This window comes from Silurus aristotelis (genome assembly GCF_946808225.1).
Source record: "Silurus aristotelis genome assembly, chromosome: 17".
NCBI lineage: Eukaryota > Metazoa > Chordata > Actinopteri > Siluriformes > Siluridae > Silurus > Silurus aristotelis.
In genome coordinates this window covers 4,639,133-4,654,450 of record NC_139590.1, presented here as the reverse complement: position 1 = coordinate 4,654,450, position 15,318 = coordinate 4,639,133, and the positions used below count along the sequence as shown (strand labels likewise).

At 37.5% G+C, this 15,318-nt stretch overlaps 1 protein-coding gene across 10 annotated transcripts in view; it reads left to right on the top strand.

Moving 5' to 3' along the window:
• The window catches only part of srcin1a (SRC kinase signaling inhibitor 1a), a 170,860-nt gene that overhangs the window by 1,067 nt on the left and 154,475 nt on the right, over positions 1 to 15,318 (top strand). The gene's annotated exons all lie outside the window — the stretch shown is intronic.

Below are 15,318 nucleotides of genomic sequence, written 5' to 3'. Positions count from 1 at the left end.
TGTGTGTGTGTGTGTGTGTGTAAGAAAGAGAGTTGTCCTCGTGTCCTTTACAGCACATTCTGAGCCAGAATTCTCTATTAGAATAAAAGGTTCAAACGGGAACCAGTATTTGTGTGTCTGGTGGAACATTTCCATATAGAACCTTACAAAAAAAAGTTTTAACTCCATTTAGGAAGGTAAGACTAATTAGTTATCTACAGAACCATCGAGGAACTATTTTGTCTAGGAGTATGTGAGTCTGTCAGAAGATCTATCTATCTATCTATCTATCTATCTATCTATCTATCTATCTATCTATCTATCTATCTATCTATCTATCTATCTATCTATCTATCTATCTATCTATCTATCTATCTATCTATCTATCTATCTATCTATCTATCTATCTATCTATCTATCTAGACTGAGACTATTCACGATCATCCCTACGTGTAATTATTGTGTAAAGGATGGAGATGATTAAACCTAAAATATAAAGAAAATAGTTTAGAAACCATATTAACCAAGTAGGCAGATGTCAAGATAAACCACTAAATTATGCATGAAGCTGCTAAAAAAATATATATTCTTAAGAAATAAAATGATTATATTTTGTACATAACGATCTTATTAAAACAAGGTAAAGTAGATGTGGGTGTGACTAAATGACACTGGTGGAAAACATGCCATGCAGGGCAACGCCGTGAAAGTCAGACACACTGATAATATTTTTCGAATGCTATAATGATTTTTTTCTGATTTGGCAACCCAAAACCCTGTCTGATACATGTATACTGTTGGAGGCATTTAAAAATAATGAAAAACGAGGATTACCAGACAACAGAAAGTTGATTTTTAATATTACACCCGATGCAATCAAAGTTGCAATGCAGGTAACTTGAGATAATACGCAATATAAAGGCAATGAAGTTCAGTTTAAATCAGGATACAAGCCAGACACAGACACAGAGGCATGAATAAAAAGCCGGAGTAAACCGTTTAAACGTATCCGTACTTGCATGGTCGTGATCGGTTTCTATAGCAACAGGATGGATATTCGAGGCTAGGTAGTGCGGAACGATGTCGATCACAATGACGCATGCAGGTATGAGTCTGACTGTATTCATAGAGTTTTGAAGTAGAAAAAATAGCAATGTCGTCGTTTCTGGAATGTTGTCATGGCGAGAAGAGCTACGGATATAAAATCTGTTTCCTCAGCACAAATCTCATGTATTTGAAATCTGATTGTGTCGAAAATTTTTATCAAACCCCCCCCCCAAAAAAATTTAGATTTGAACTTCTTGCCTGAACCAATCCCATGAGTGATGGATGGAAATAATTGAGTGAAGAAACAGTCGATAGAGAGGATAGAAATAAACAGAAAGAAATCAGGTAAAATTAGATGGGAGTTTATTCTCCCATGGGACCAGGAGCTGCCTCAATAAACGGGAGATTGAGGGAATGATTTCATAGAGAAGGAAAAAAAAAACAACAGATGGAGGGGGAGGGGGTGAAAGAGAAAAAAAAAAAACAGCTTGCTAATGATGACAAAAACAACACGAGAGTTGCCATGCAAAGCAGAAACGTAACAAAATCCGAACGCAACTCGTCTCGTTTTTCTGTTTCTTCGTTTTTCCTGCTCATCCTGATTCGACCAGGCGCTGCAAAGAGGTCACAAATAATGATAATTAGAAAAGGCAGGAGTGAGGGACAGAACGCTTTGAGAGGCAGGAAAGGAGGAGTAGATAAATGAGACCGAGCTGTAATGGGTGAGGAGGGAAGACGAGGAAGCCGAATGTGTTGTCGAAAGGAAGAAAGAGAGCTGACAGATAAAAGAGGAGAGGTGCAATGGATAAAGAGGCATGGTGAAAGAAAGGGGGATAGGGGGAGTGGAAAAAAGAGATGGATAATTAAGAGGATTACCTTCAAGACACAAAGGCAATGAATCCGGTTTGTGCCTACAATTTTTACACTATATACTGTAGATAAGGTTTGTAGACACCTTGTATGTGCATTTTGAAGATCCCATTCCACATTTAGTCACCATTTGCTTATATAATAACCTCCACTTTTCTGGGAAGATGTTCTACCAGATTTCAAAGTGTGCTTGTGAAGATATGTGCTCATACAACCACATAGACATTGGTGAAATCAGGTACTGGTGTAGAAGGTGAGGAGGCCTGGGATTCAATGAGAATTCCAGTTCATCCCAAAGGTGTTTAATGCGGTTAAGGGTCAGAGCTCTAAAGCAGTAAGATCTTCAAATCCAAAACATGTATCACATATAATCATTGAGTACCCCAATACTTTTATCTAAATTATTATACGTTTTTTCTTGCTCTAATGATAATAGAAATATAGCAACACAAACAAACATTTTTGCTAACAAAAGTCCACATAAGCTCAGAACATGCCCAAATAACATCCTCATCGCTATGTCCCCATTTTTAAAAATTCATTTGTTTCCCTAAAAGCCAATCAGATTCCATTATTGTGCATTCTGAAGGTTAGGGCCAGAAAAGTGTACAACAAGTGTGAGGGTTATGCTAAAATTAGCAATGGACTACATTTCCCATCAGACACTGCACATCAGTGGCTTATGTCACATGACTCTTTTAGACATGTGACATTTTTTCAAAGTTAATGAGCTCCACAGTGAACATCATGCACCTCTTTTCCAACCGTTGTTGTATGATGCTGATCGTTAGCTTTGTCGTCTTCATGTTTGGTGTGTTTTCATATTTAATAAACAAAGTCCGCACTTTTATCTGTACTTTTTAATAAATAACAAAAAAACAACAAATGCTAATTAAGGTACCTATTAAGATTAGTCATTAAGAGCTGGCAATCAGTGCTGTGTTTTGAAGCAGACTGATGAATAAATGAATTAAAATGTATTGCCAAAATAATAATAAACTGAATCAAGCACTGTGTGAACAGTATATTCAGATTATAATTCATTTTCTATAAAACTTCAAAAAAAAAAAATCAATCAAACATACATTTGTGGCATTGTTTCCCATGATGCTCTTAGTGTTGCTGCCTCTTACTTATGCACAAATTACAATATTCTGCCTTATGTTGCCTTTTTGCACCTTTATGTTCACTTTTCAAATAATACCCTTCTGTGTTTATAATCAGATTTGCACCTTATACATACAGTTTTTAATATATATTGCATTTTCTCACTCCTATAATGCATTTATTAGACATGTACACTATTGCTAAAAGTATTGATACACCTGACCTTTCCTATGTGGTTCTTTTCCAAACTGTTTCCACAAAGCTGGAGGCACTCAATTGTATTAGACATCTTTAGATGTGATATAATAAAATTTAGAATTCACTTGCAAACCTGTTCCAGCATGGCAATGCCACTGTGCGCAATGTGAGCTTCATGATGATATGATTTACATGGTTTGGAGACCTACTGAACAATGCTGACTGCACCCCACGTCTCCTCACCTACATAACTTTCATAACACTAATGCGGCTGATGAACACAAATATCCACAAGCACGCTCCAAAATCTAGTGAAACATCTTCTTAGAAGAGTGGAGGGAATTATAAGAGCAAATTGGGACTAAATGTGAAATGCGATGCTCAAAAATCACATACCACACTTATAAACAGGTGTCCGCAAACTTTTGGCAATATAGTGTAGCCACGTTCACACTTTTGATGACTTGCAGCAACAAAAAACTTGGAAATTCTGGCCACATGTGCAAGAGCAGCTGTGATGTGGGCATGGCCTGCAATCTGACAGTTGAGAAATGTTATGCTAATGTGGAATGATTAACAGAGCGATTAGGCATGAGAGTGAGTACAGGTGATCCATCTCCCAAAATGAGAAATGCTAGTCACCAATTTAAAAAAGTGCAAAAATGTTCTACAAAATCTGCTACAATAAAATCCCTCTGTGTATAAACATAGCTTTATTAACAACTAATGCTGTTTTTGAGAAATAGCATCCATGTGCATCTCAGTCAGAAAACAGCCATTTTACTTCTGCTAGCCAGGATTCATATTCACGGATTATTAGCCTGTCATCTAAATGAAGCTATAATGAAAGCCATGAAACCTCATTCTCAAAAGAAATCACCCACACTGAGGCTTCAGGTAGCGCAGCATGCATATGAGACAGGATAACAGCAAACCTGAAATGTTTTATCGTTTCAGTGGATTTCATCAGATTGTACCGGGATCCAGTGCTAAGTTCTGATTTGTGGTTTTAACCTCACCTTCGAGGACTAGTGCTGTTTAAGCAAGGTGTCAGGTTTTGTGTACGTTTATCCCAGTGTGTGTGGGCTGAATGTTGTGTAGGAGGTCATTCTGATATCTTATCAGTGTCGACCGTGTCTCTGGCGTGCTGAGGACGATCCATCACCCTAATGTTAGCAACATTTACACATGACTGTGCTTTTCTGGTAAAGAGTTTTATTTTCCAGCTGGAACATGCAATAGTTTGTCTTTTAGCATACTGCTAAAGCATTACAGCAAGGTTACATCCAACAAATCTTTAAATGGGATTTAAACTTATAAGGAGATTATTCTGAAAGTATAACTAGACCATGACATGGACAATCATTAGAATGGCGTGGAAAAGTTCATTTATTTCAGTTAGCTAACATTTAACAAAAACCCACCAATTTACTCTCTCAAAAAATTTAAATATGGTGACATGCCAATCAGCTAATTACCTCAAAACACCTGCAAAGGTTTCCTGAGCCATCAGAATGGTCTCTCAGTTTGGTTCACTGGGCTACACAATCCTGAGGTAGACTGCTGATCTGACAGTTGTCCAGAAGACAATCATTGACACCCTTCACAAGGAGAGAAGCCACAAACATTCATTGCTAAAGAAGCTGCTGTTTACAGAGTGCTGTATCCGAGCATGTTAACAGAAAGTTGAGTGGAAGGAAAAAGTGTGGAAGAAAAAGATGCCCAACCAACCGAGAGAACCGCAGCCTTGAGAGGCTCGTCAAGCAAAATCGATTCAAGAATTTGGGTGAACTTCACAAGGAATGGACTGAGGCTGGGGTAAAGACATTAAGAACCACCACACACAGACATGTGAAGGAAGTTAGCTACAGTTGATTATTCCTCTTGTTAAGCCACTTTTGAAACACAGACAATGTCAGGGGTGTCTTACCTGGGCTAAAGAGAAGAAGAACTGGACTGCCCAGTAGTCCAAAGTCCTCTTTTCAGATGAGAGCAAGTTTTGTATTTCATTTGGAAACCAAGGTCCTAGAGTCTGGAGGAAGGGTGAAGAAGCTCATAGCCCAAGTTGCTTGAAGTCCAGTCTTAAGTTTCCACAGTCTGTGATGATTTAGGGTGCAATGTGATCTTCTGGTGTTGGTCCACTGTGGTTTTTGAAAACTAAAGTCACTGTACCTGTTTACCAAGATATTTTAGATGACTCCATGCTTGTTTTTGCTGACCAGCTTTATGGAGATGCTGATTTCATGTTCCAGCAGGATTTGTCACCTGCCCACACAGCCAAAAGCACCAAAAGTTGGTTAAATGATCATGGTGGTGTTGTGCTTGACTGCCCAGCAAACTCACCAGACCTGAACCCCATCGAGAATCTATGGTGTATTATAAAGAGGAAAATGAGAAACAAGAGACCAAAAAAATGCAGATGAGCTTAAGGCTACTGTCAAAGAAACCTGGGCTTCCATACCACCTCAGCAGTGCCACAGACTGGGCGCCTCTACCAAGCCTCTACCAAGTATTAAGTACATATACAGTAAATGAACATACTTTCCAGAAGGCCAACAATTGGTCTTGATGATCTTGGAACTTTTTGAGTTGAGTGAATTGGTGGGTTTTTGTTAAATGTGAGCCAAAATCATCAAAATTAAAAGAACTTAAGACTTAAACTCCTTCAGTCTGTGTGCACTGAATTTATTTAATACACAGGTTTCACAATTTGAGTTGAATTTACTAAAATAAATTTACTTATCCTCATCATTCTTATTAATTGAGATGCACCTGTATGTGTGTGTGTGTATATATATATATATATATATATATATATATATATATATATATATATATATATATATATATATATATATATATATATACATACGTACATACAGGTGCATCTCAATAAATAAAAATGTAAATAAGAATAAATATGTATAGGTATATGTATATAATATAGGCAGGGCCACATTACCACCTCCTTGGGTCCTGGGGATATGAATTACCACACGCCACAATATTTTCAAGCAATTTCATATAATAAAAAAAAAAGATTTGCATGCCACTTTGTGTGTCTTTGTACTGTATGTTAATGCAGGTGTGTTTACAGAGAGGTGGATGTTGATCGTCTTTCCAGAATTATAACCTCAACTCAACTTAACACGTCTTCTGTCTTCTAATACACGTTTGTAAAGCTGGGTAATTTGAGGAAATCAAATAAGGAATCAGAGTAATTACTATACTGAGCAGTAAACAGTACAACAATACTAGCAATAACAATAAAATAATATGAGAAAGAAAATCAAATCATTTTATACCCGAGTGATTTCACAACTGCGATGCTATTAAGCTCTTTGAAGACTTTCTTTTCATTGACTTTTTAACATCAACATAAAATAAATGACCCATAAATCTAAGATTTGTGTTTAATCACCTCAGGATTGTTTATTTATCTATTTTAAGCCTTCTTTGAGGACAAGATTACCAAGTACACAATGAAGATACCTACTGTAGCATCTGTGCTAATAGCACAATATTTTTCAGTATTGTTTGTGAAACAGATTGTGTTTTTATAAAGGACCTCATCAGCCTCATTACAGTTTTTCTCAACTGCTTTCAGTCATTTCTCACAACAGAACTGCATTTCTCAAAACTACTCGTTCCACCGTCAGATCCTGTTGTCAGTTCTTTACATCATATCAGCAACTTCTTGTTGTTTTCATTAATTTGCAATTGCTTTTGGACAACATGCAAATGGTTCTGTACATCTGTCAGCTGCTTTTAACAATTCTTGTTGCTTTTGTCCTGCTCTGCAAAATAACTTGTCCTGGTTCTCAGCTAAAATGTCACACCCACCAAACCAATTAGTCTTTTTCTCAGGTTGGAAGTCTGTACTATCAAAATGAGTGAACATGTTCTCAGAATTGTATGTCTGTACAGATTTCTACAAATTGTGAGTACATGTTTGCTAAGAAATATGTCCAGAATTGCTCTCAGGTGAGTCTTCACAGCATCTCCTTACATTCTTAGACAATCTCTATAGAAATTTAATTCCTGAAGATGAGAGGGACCTCAATCGAAATGATCTACCAAAGTATGTAGTAATTTGTGACAATGTCAGTTTCCATCACTCTGACAACATCAGGCAGTTGTTTGTCCACCACCGCAGGATGCTGATTGAATTCCTTTCACCCTACTCCCCGTTCCTAAACCCAATTGAAGAGTTTTTCTCGGCTTGGAGGTGGAAGGTTTATGATCATCAGCCACATACGCGGATGACACTGCTGGCTGCCATGGATGCAGCATGTGAGGACATCTCAGCAGATGCATGCAGAGGCTGGATTCGCCACTCAAGAAGATTCTTTCCATCGTTCATAACAAGGGAAAATACATGTTGTGATGTGAATGAGAATCTGTGGCCCAACACACAGGACCGACATGACGCATAGGAAAACTGCCACGTAATTTCACCTTTACCTTCTGTTGTACATGTATAGTTTTTCCCACTTTGTCTTTTTCAGGTTTCCATTTGTCGGTAAATAGCCTATGTGTAGTTTCCTTTGTTTTCTGTATGTAAGTACCACTATTGACAGTACAGTAAAAATGTGAATAGTCTTATCTTTTGTTTGGATTCTTCCATATACTGTTACATGGGTCGATGTTGATTGGTTAGATGAGGTTAGATGGAGTCAATCACAAAAATTATCTATTCATACCATGTAAATTACTGTAACACCTGGTTGATGCACAATGGTTTGCAAGAGTAAGTTCTATTTTTACCGGAGGGACACTGTAAATTATGGCACACACCAATGGTAATTTAGTGGTTTCTAGTCATCAAAACATGACTTGAGTATAATTTAAATAACTGAAACTGAGTATGATGTTCTACTGACAACATGATTAATATATTTGCCTGATTTGCCATGGGATTCTGCTGCCTCTGACACAATGATTGATGAAAAAACACGCTTTTGCACGATAGACAAAGCATTTTGAGCAGGTGACGCGTATTTTCCGGTTATCCACTATGTTGTGCAGTTTGTACGTGTTGTTTTGAGAAATGCACTTGGAGATCTGCAAACTTCAATTCTGATCTGAGATATGACTGAAACCAGTTGAGAAAAACTGTAAAAACCTCACATAAGCTTCTTTGTTGCAGGATGGTCAGGAAAAAACGTACAATGCAACCTATTTAATAGAACTAAATGTGTCTGAGGAACTGAATGTTAAGGGATTACAAAATACATTTTGTTTTTAACATATAAAAATTGATATGTGGAACAAGATGTGAGAGCGGGATGTAAAAAATGTCAGTGATGGGACAATAATGTAGGTAAAAATTACAATATTTATTATATCTTATATTTCTGGTGGACTGAGCCATGCAGTGGCAATATAAAAGTCTCCTTTATGTGAAGTCTGTGCATGGTTTGTTTACGAAGGAACCATTAAAATGTGTTTAAAATGTCTTATCTTTACATCCATGCTATAGACCCTTTTTTTAGTTAGTAGACATTGTGACTTTTTTGTGGGTGGAGCTTAAGTAGAGGTTAAAAGATTTCTCTGACCACTGAGAACAGTTTGATTTAAAAAAAACAAACAACAATTTTCAATAAAATGGCTGTTTGGTTTAAAAATAAATAAATAAATAATAATAAAAAAAAATCGTGGTACAAAATCGTGCATTGTACCAAAATTCCTATACAGAAACGGTTTGGTACTAATATTTGTACCTTTACACCCCTACTTCTGACAGTTGCAAACATTAGCAAATGCAAATACTTGAACACACACCTGACACATAACAAAGGGCTCTTCACTCTTAACTCTCCCTTTCCTCAATTGCACTTATGACAACTGTAGAATATAACGGGAGACTTTAGCGGGTAACCAAACCATAAACAATATCAACATAAGACAGGTTTTTAAACTGTACCTGCAAACACTAGCATTTTTGATGATCGTTTTTGTCTAATCCAATCGTTTTATTGTCTAGCAGTCGCAGAAGATGTGCGATAAAATTTCTAATCGCAGCCTGTACTTTGCCAATTCAGGCAACAACATGACATTTGCGCCCCTTAGCCGAATCTATGCTAGTTTATATTAGCCGCCTTCAGTTTTTCTTTTGTTTTGCCTCCAGCTACTGCCGTAGCACAATCGTGATGTCGGAAACTAAAAAAAATCTATATTTGTTTTTTTTGTAGATTATGAATAAGACTCACATGACACACACACAGAACCCAGTTGTGGATTTGGCTCCCTGAAACATGTCCTAATGGTAGCTAAAGTAGGGTTGTGTGATTGTGTTGTGCAAATGTGTGTGCAGTATATGGTATATGTGTCAACACTGAGACCTGATCGCAGTAATACACAGCAATACGCATAAATTCGCAGCAATACACAGCAATAAGTTTAACAAATCATGCTGCCTGTGACTTCTTTCTCTTCTTCCCACATCCCACTGTGACTCTCGTTCATTTTTTTTCATTTCAGTTTAATCCTCGCTCCTTTGCACGAAAGCCTCCTGCTGGAGTGTGATCTACACTTGCTTTAATGCCTGTCATTTAACTATTTTGTGTGTGTGTGTGTGTGTGTGTGTGTGTGTGTGTGTGTGTGTGTGTGTGTGTGATTGTAAGTAGTATTACTCGTTCTTCTCCTGTGTGTGTGAGATTCATATATTGTTTGTGTTTTACTTTGTGTGTGTGACGGATTTGTATGTGGCTTGACATGCAATTCTTGTGTGTGTGTGTGTGTGTGTGTGTGTGTGTGTGTGTGTGTGTGTGTGTGTGTGTGTGCGATGGATCTGAACAAAGTGTTAAACATTGTTCTTCTGTTTGTATTCGTATATGAGACCAATTCCTATGTGGTTTCACATAGGAATTGAAACGGATTTGTATGTGGTTTGACATGTCATTGTAGTATGTGTGTGTGTTTGTGTGATGGCTTTGTCTGTAGTGTTACACATTCTCCTGTGTGTTTGAGTGTGAGTGATTTGTATGTGGTTCGACATGTCATTGTGTGTCAGTGTGTGTGTGTGTGTGTGTGTGTGTGTGTGTGTGTGTGTGTGTGTGTGTGTGATGGATTTGTACGTAGTGTTACAGGTTGTTCTCTTGTGTGTGTGTGTGTGTGTGTGTGTGTGTGTGTGTGTGTGTGTGTGTGTGTGTGTGTGTGTGCATGTGCAGTTGAGTTATGTGAATAACCCCTGTGTGTGTGTTTGTGTGTTGGATTTATATGTAGTGTTACAGGCTGTTCTGCTGTGTGTGTGTGTGTGTGTGTGTGTGTGTGTGTGTATGTCTGTGTGTGTGTGTGTGTGTGTGTGTGTGTGTGTGTGTGTGTGTGTGTGTGTGTGTGTGTGAGCGAGCATGTCTAAGAGTCCCCACTAGCTTTCTGAAAGACACACAGGGATGTCCGTGTCTGTGTGGCTAAGTTATGTGAATATTCTTTAAGATCCGCTCAGTGTTTGGCTTACATCTCTCTCTCTCTCTCTCTCTCTCTCTCTCTCTCTCTCTCTCTCTCTCTCTCTCTCTCTCTCACACACACACACACACACACACACACACACACACACACACACACACACACACACACACACACACATTGTATGAATATGAGAACTTTAAGACATTATAATTGCAAAATGAACCCTGACCTCACTTACAAAAATTCATATTATTCTTATTATTTTATTTTCTAATAGTTTTTTTATTTTATTTATCCAAACATCTCCACAAGGTCAGGGGGAATGTGAATCAAACTCAAACCTTCTAAATCCAGTGGACTAATTACTTTGGTCCTAAGTGACATATAAAAACAAACATATGCACACAAGAGGTTGGTTATATCAGAAAATGTAGAATCTATCAAAAAGGTGTGTAAGAATTAGAAATTAAATGTGCTACATCGAGCACATGACATCAGCTAGCATGAACTCATACTGAGAAGTTCCCTGTAATCCTTTAAATGAGCCCATATTTCATAACAAATCATGAAATGTCGTTTTCAACCTCAGGAAAATGTGAAAAAAGACATTTAGCAGGAAGGAAGGAATATTTATAATATGCAAATCTGAAACACGTTCATGTCATTGTGTGCTAATCTTACCTCCCCGTTTTTTTCTCACGATTTTGGTTATGCTAATCTATTACCTAATGTATTATTGTGCTGTTATAAAAGCTGAGATGTTGAGATGTTTGCTCACTTTAATCAGGGAATTATTGATTTCTCAGGAACCATGAATCGTTCCTTGATACACGTGTTCCTGTGAGGTAATGTCAGCCATGACTAGCGATCACTACAGTCATGTGGCTCGATCAAGGCAAGTCAATTCATGTGGCTTTAATGTCCATGTGCAGCTTCGCAACATTTATTCAGTTTAAAACAAAACAAGATGGTGGATGGTGTCATCCTACAGCTGTTGTATTCAATTTAATAGCTTAATGCTTAATGCCTAATGATTAATGCCACTTTGTGCAGCCTTCATATTGGGGTAGGCTTGTTCATTTGACATCGCTTTGGTTTAAAGAGCCAGAAAACTAATAAATCCTGACTGAAATGATGCAGGCTGAAGCTTCTAACCTTTTCAAGCATATGTTTTATGGTTAAAAACCTTTTCTGGTTTTACTGTATGGATGAGCGATTTTTTGGAAAATGCCGGTGTGGACAGAAGAGAGTTTATAAAACAAAAATGCAGCTCTCAGATGCGTCCAGGTTAAAGTAGACGTAGCCTTGTTTTTTTTTTTTAATGGCCCAAAACAAGATGACAAAAAATGTGGTCTGTTCTCATGATCTTGTTTATGCTATGCTACTACTAACAGTGTTTTCGAAACGCCACAAAAAATGTTGATATGTTATGTTGGATCTCATCAATGAGGAAATTGCTGATGCTTCAGAACCGCAGGATTCATTCCTCTATACTGCTGTACTGTGTGTTACTATGGTAATGTTAGCGATCATTAGCTGGCTACACAAACTGTAGTGGTTTGTGATTGGAAAAGTATTACATTTTGATTGTGGTGGAAACGCAAACTCTTCTTCACTTTACATATACTATATGGGCAAAAGGATTGGGACACCTAACTTTTTGAGGCATATGTTATTCTTTCCCAAACCACAAACTAAGACCCATAATTGTATAGAATGTCTTTGGATGTGGTAGCATGAGATTTTCCCTTCACTTAAACTATGAGACCCAAACCCGTTCAAGCCTGTACACAAAGGCAGCTCCATGAACATGCTTTACATGGGTTGGGGTGGAAGATCTTGAGTGGGCCGTTATAGAGCTCTGACCCCAACACTATTAAAAACCTTTGGGATGAATGTGATCGCTGACTGCACCTCAAACCTCCTCACCTCACTGTACATCAGTACCTGCTTATTCAGTGGCTGAATGAGCACAAATCTCCACAAGCACACTCCAAAATCTAGTGGAACATCTTCCCAAAATGGTGGGAGAAAAAAAGTGCCTACCAATCTTATAAAAAGTTTTTACAAGCTTTTATCTATATAGTGTATTTTCATGAGGTAATGTGAGCACATAACTAGCTAGTTTACTAACTTACTCACATTATATTTAACTACGTTTAACACACAGCTACAGTAGTAGAGTAGTTTGTTAGTGTATGATTTTTACCTCAACATACATTTCGATTGCTTCAAATTTCTAATATAATTTACCTCAGAATGTAGCACAACAATCACAGTTTAGTTTGCTAGCTAGTTTACTCTACCAATTCAGAAGCTAAAAATCTGCAAGACATATATTGTAATTTGAAAAACAAACAAACAAACAATCAAACAAAAAACGTGGAAAATTTGAGCTCTAACACATTTAACAAATGAAGCTAATTTTATTATTTTTGAATGTATGTGAACATGAATAGGAATGTAGCACTTAATAACTACTTTGTGCTCTGCTAACACATTTGATCCAGAGACCAAACAGGATGTTTATATAAAATGACAGCATGGACATCGTTGGAATGGAAGTAGTGTATTTTGTGATTTTCACACACACACACACACACACACACACACACACACACACACACACACACACACACACACACACACACACATGTACCACAGTGCTGAGTAAAAACCCTAATGCTAAACCTAAAACACTAAATAATTGTGTGTAATATGTGTCTTAGCAGTGGACCTTAAGATCACTTCCGACCAGCATACACACATGAGTGTGTTTGGAGCCCACAGAGATCCTAGCTGTAAAAGGCGTGTGTGTTTTTTGTGCAAATTTCCTAATCCATGTTGTGTGAAGCAAAAACGTCTCCTGATTGGCTGCCGGTGACATAATGCTTCCGGAAAGTGTGCTTTCCATTGGACGGGAGGCTCCTCTAAAGAACCTGCCATAGAGAGCTTGGCATGACGGACTGTAGCTCCATTAAGCCATCCTTCAGTGCTTCTTCGCATTCTACCCCAGTGCATTCTGGGATGTGCCTGTGCTCTGAAGTTTGCTTTGACAGGTAACCTTGAAAAAAAAAGCCTCACATTCCCACTTTTGTTCATCTTGCGTTTTCATCCAAATCTCACTCACTTTTTTCATTATACACTTGTATACACACACACACACACACACACACACACACACACACACACACACACAACCAGTGCAACCAGGAACTGCTGACATTTAAAGTGGTTTTATAACAATTGCTGTTTTATAATCACATTGCTCTGTTGTGGGTGGAGTTCGGGCTATATTTATACACAATGCAACATTTCTGTCCTTACACAACCATCTCCTGTGGCACTGTATAAGACACTAAAGGGAAATCTTTCCCTGTTTGTCTCCAACTGTAATGGAGATTATGACCAAATTAGGCCAAGCAAACTTATTACAATTTCAATTGTTTTCAATTGTTTTTTTCTCCAAAAAACTGACTTCTGGTGGTAGCTTAGTGGATAAGGCTGTGGGTTGCTGATCAGAAAGGTTGGGGTTCTTGCCCTGGTATTGCCATGCTGCACTCTTGTGGCCCTTAAGCAAGGCCCTTATGCCTCTGTGCTCCAGGGGCACTGTAACATGGCTGACCCGGCCCTCTGGCCCCAGCCTCCTAACATTACTGGGATATGCAATAAAAAAGGTTTCACTGTGCTGTAAAGTACATGTGACAAGTATAAAGCATCTTTCTTTCTTTTTTTTTTTTTAAATGAGGTTCTTGTCTAATTGGACATCACAACCCTGGAGGAGTCTAAACTCATTAAAGTTCAGGAGGATTCACTCATTTCAATATCTTTATAACACAAGAATTAGAAACACAGACAGTTACAGAAATCACAGTCCAGAACAGAATAAATGATGGAAGAAACTCCTGACTCCAGTGGCCTTGTTCATGTGTTTTGTTTTGTTTTTTTAAGTCGTTGAACAGAAAGTTTTGGGTTCATGATAATTTTAATAGATATCAATCAGTGTTTGACTCATTAATATCATTTTATTAATAGATCAGTTGCTAAGAGTAACATTAGAGTCTTTTCACATAAAGTCTTGTGAAAAAAATGATCAACATTATAGTCATAATAAACTATAATTCTTCGGATACTTGAGTATATTTTAAAGCAAATACTATAAGTTTAAAGGGACACTTTTACTGCAGTCCTATTTTACTGAGTGCTTTAACCCAAGTACATAGTGTGTGGACATTTATTCTCAGGAACATTCTATCATTTCTGTCTTTTGTTTTGCTAATTCTTGTGGAAATTAAAATTGAAATTCACGAATTGAAGCATGTAACTTGTGCCTTATTTATATTAATACTCTAATTTATGTGAAAAAATGCAGCAAGTGTTACTAATGTACACTGAATGAGAATACATATAAGGAACTAAGAAAAATCCCAGGAATAATGTAATAATGCGCGAATTAGTCATGTGCCCAATAAATGACCAAAATCACATTCCTATCTATAACATAACCTTGGTGTAATAGTAAGATAAATCTGATTGGTCTAAAAGATGCCAAATCTTTTTTCAATTTATTCAAAGGAGGAACTGGCAACCAGGACTGAAATTTCCAATCCCTCAATAGTGCCTTTGGATTTATTTTGCACTCCCCCAGGGTTCATTTGTAATTTTTTTTTATCCATTGTTCTCTCACAATCCATAAACTCTCAATCA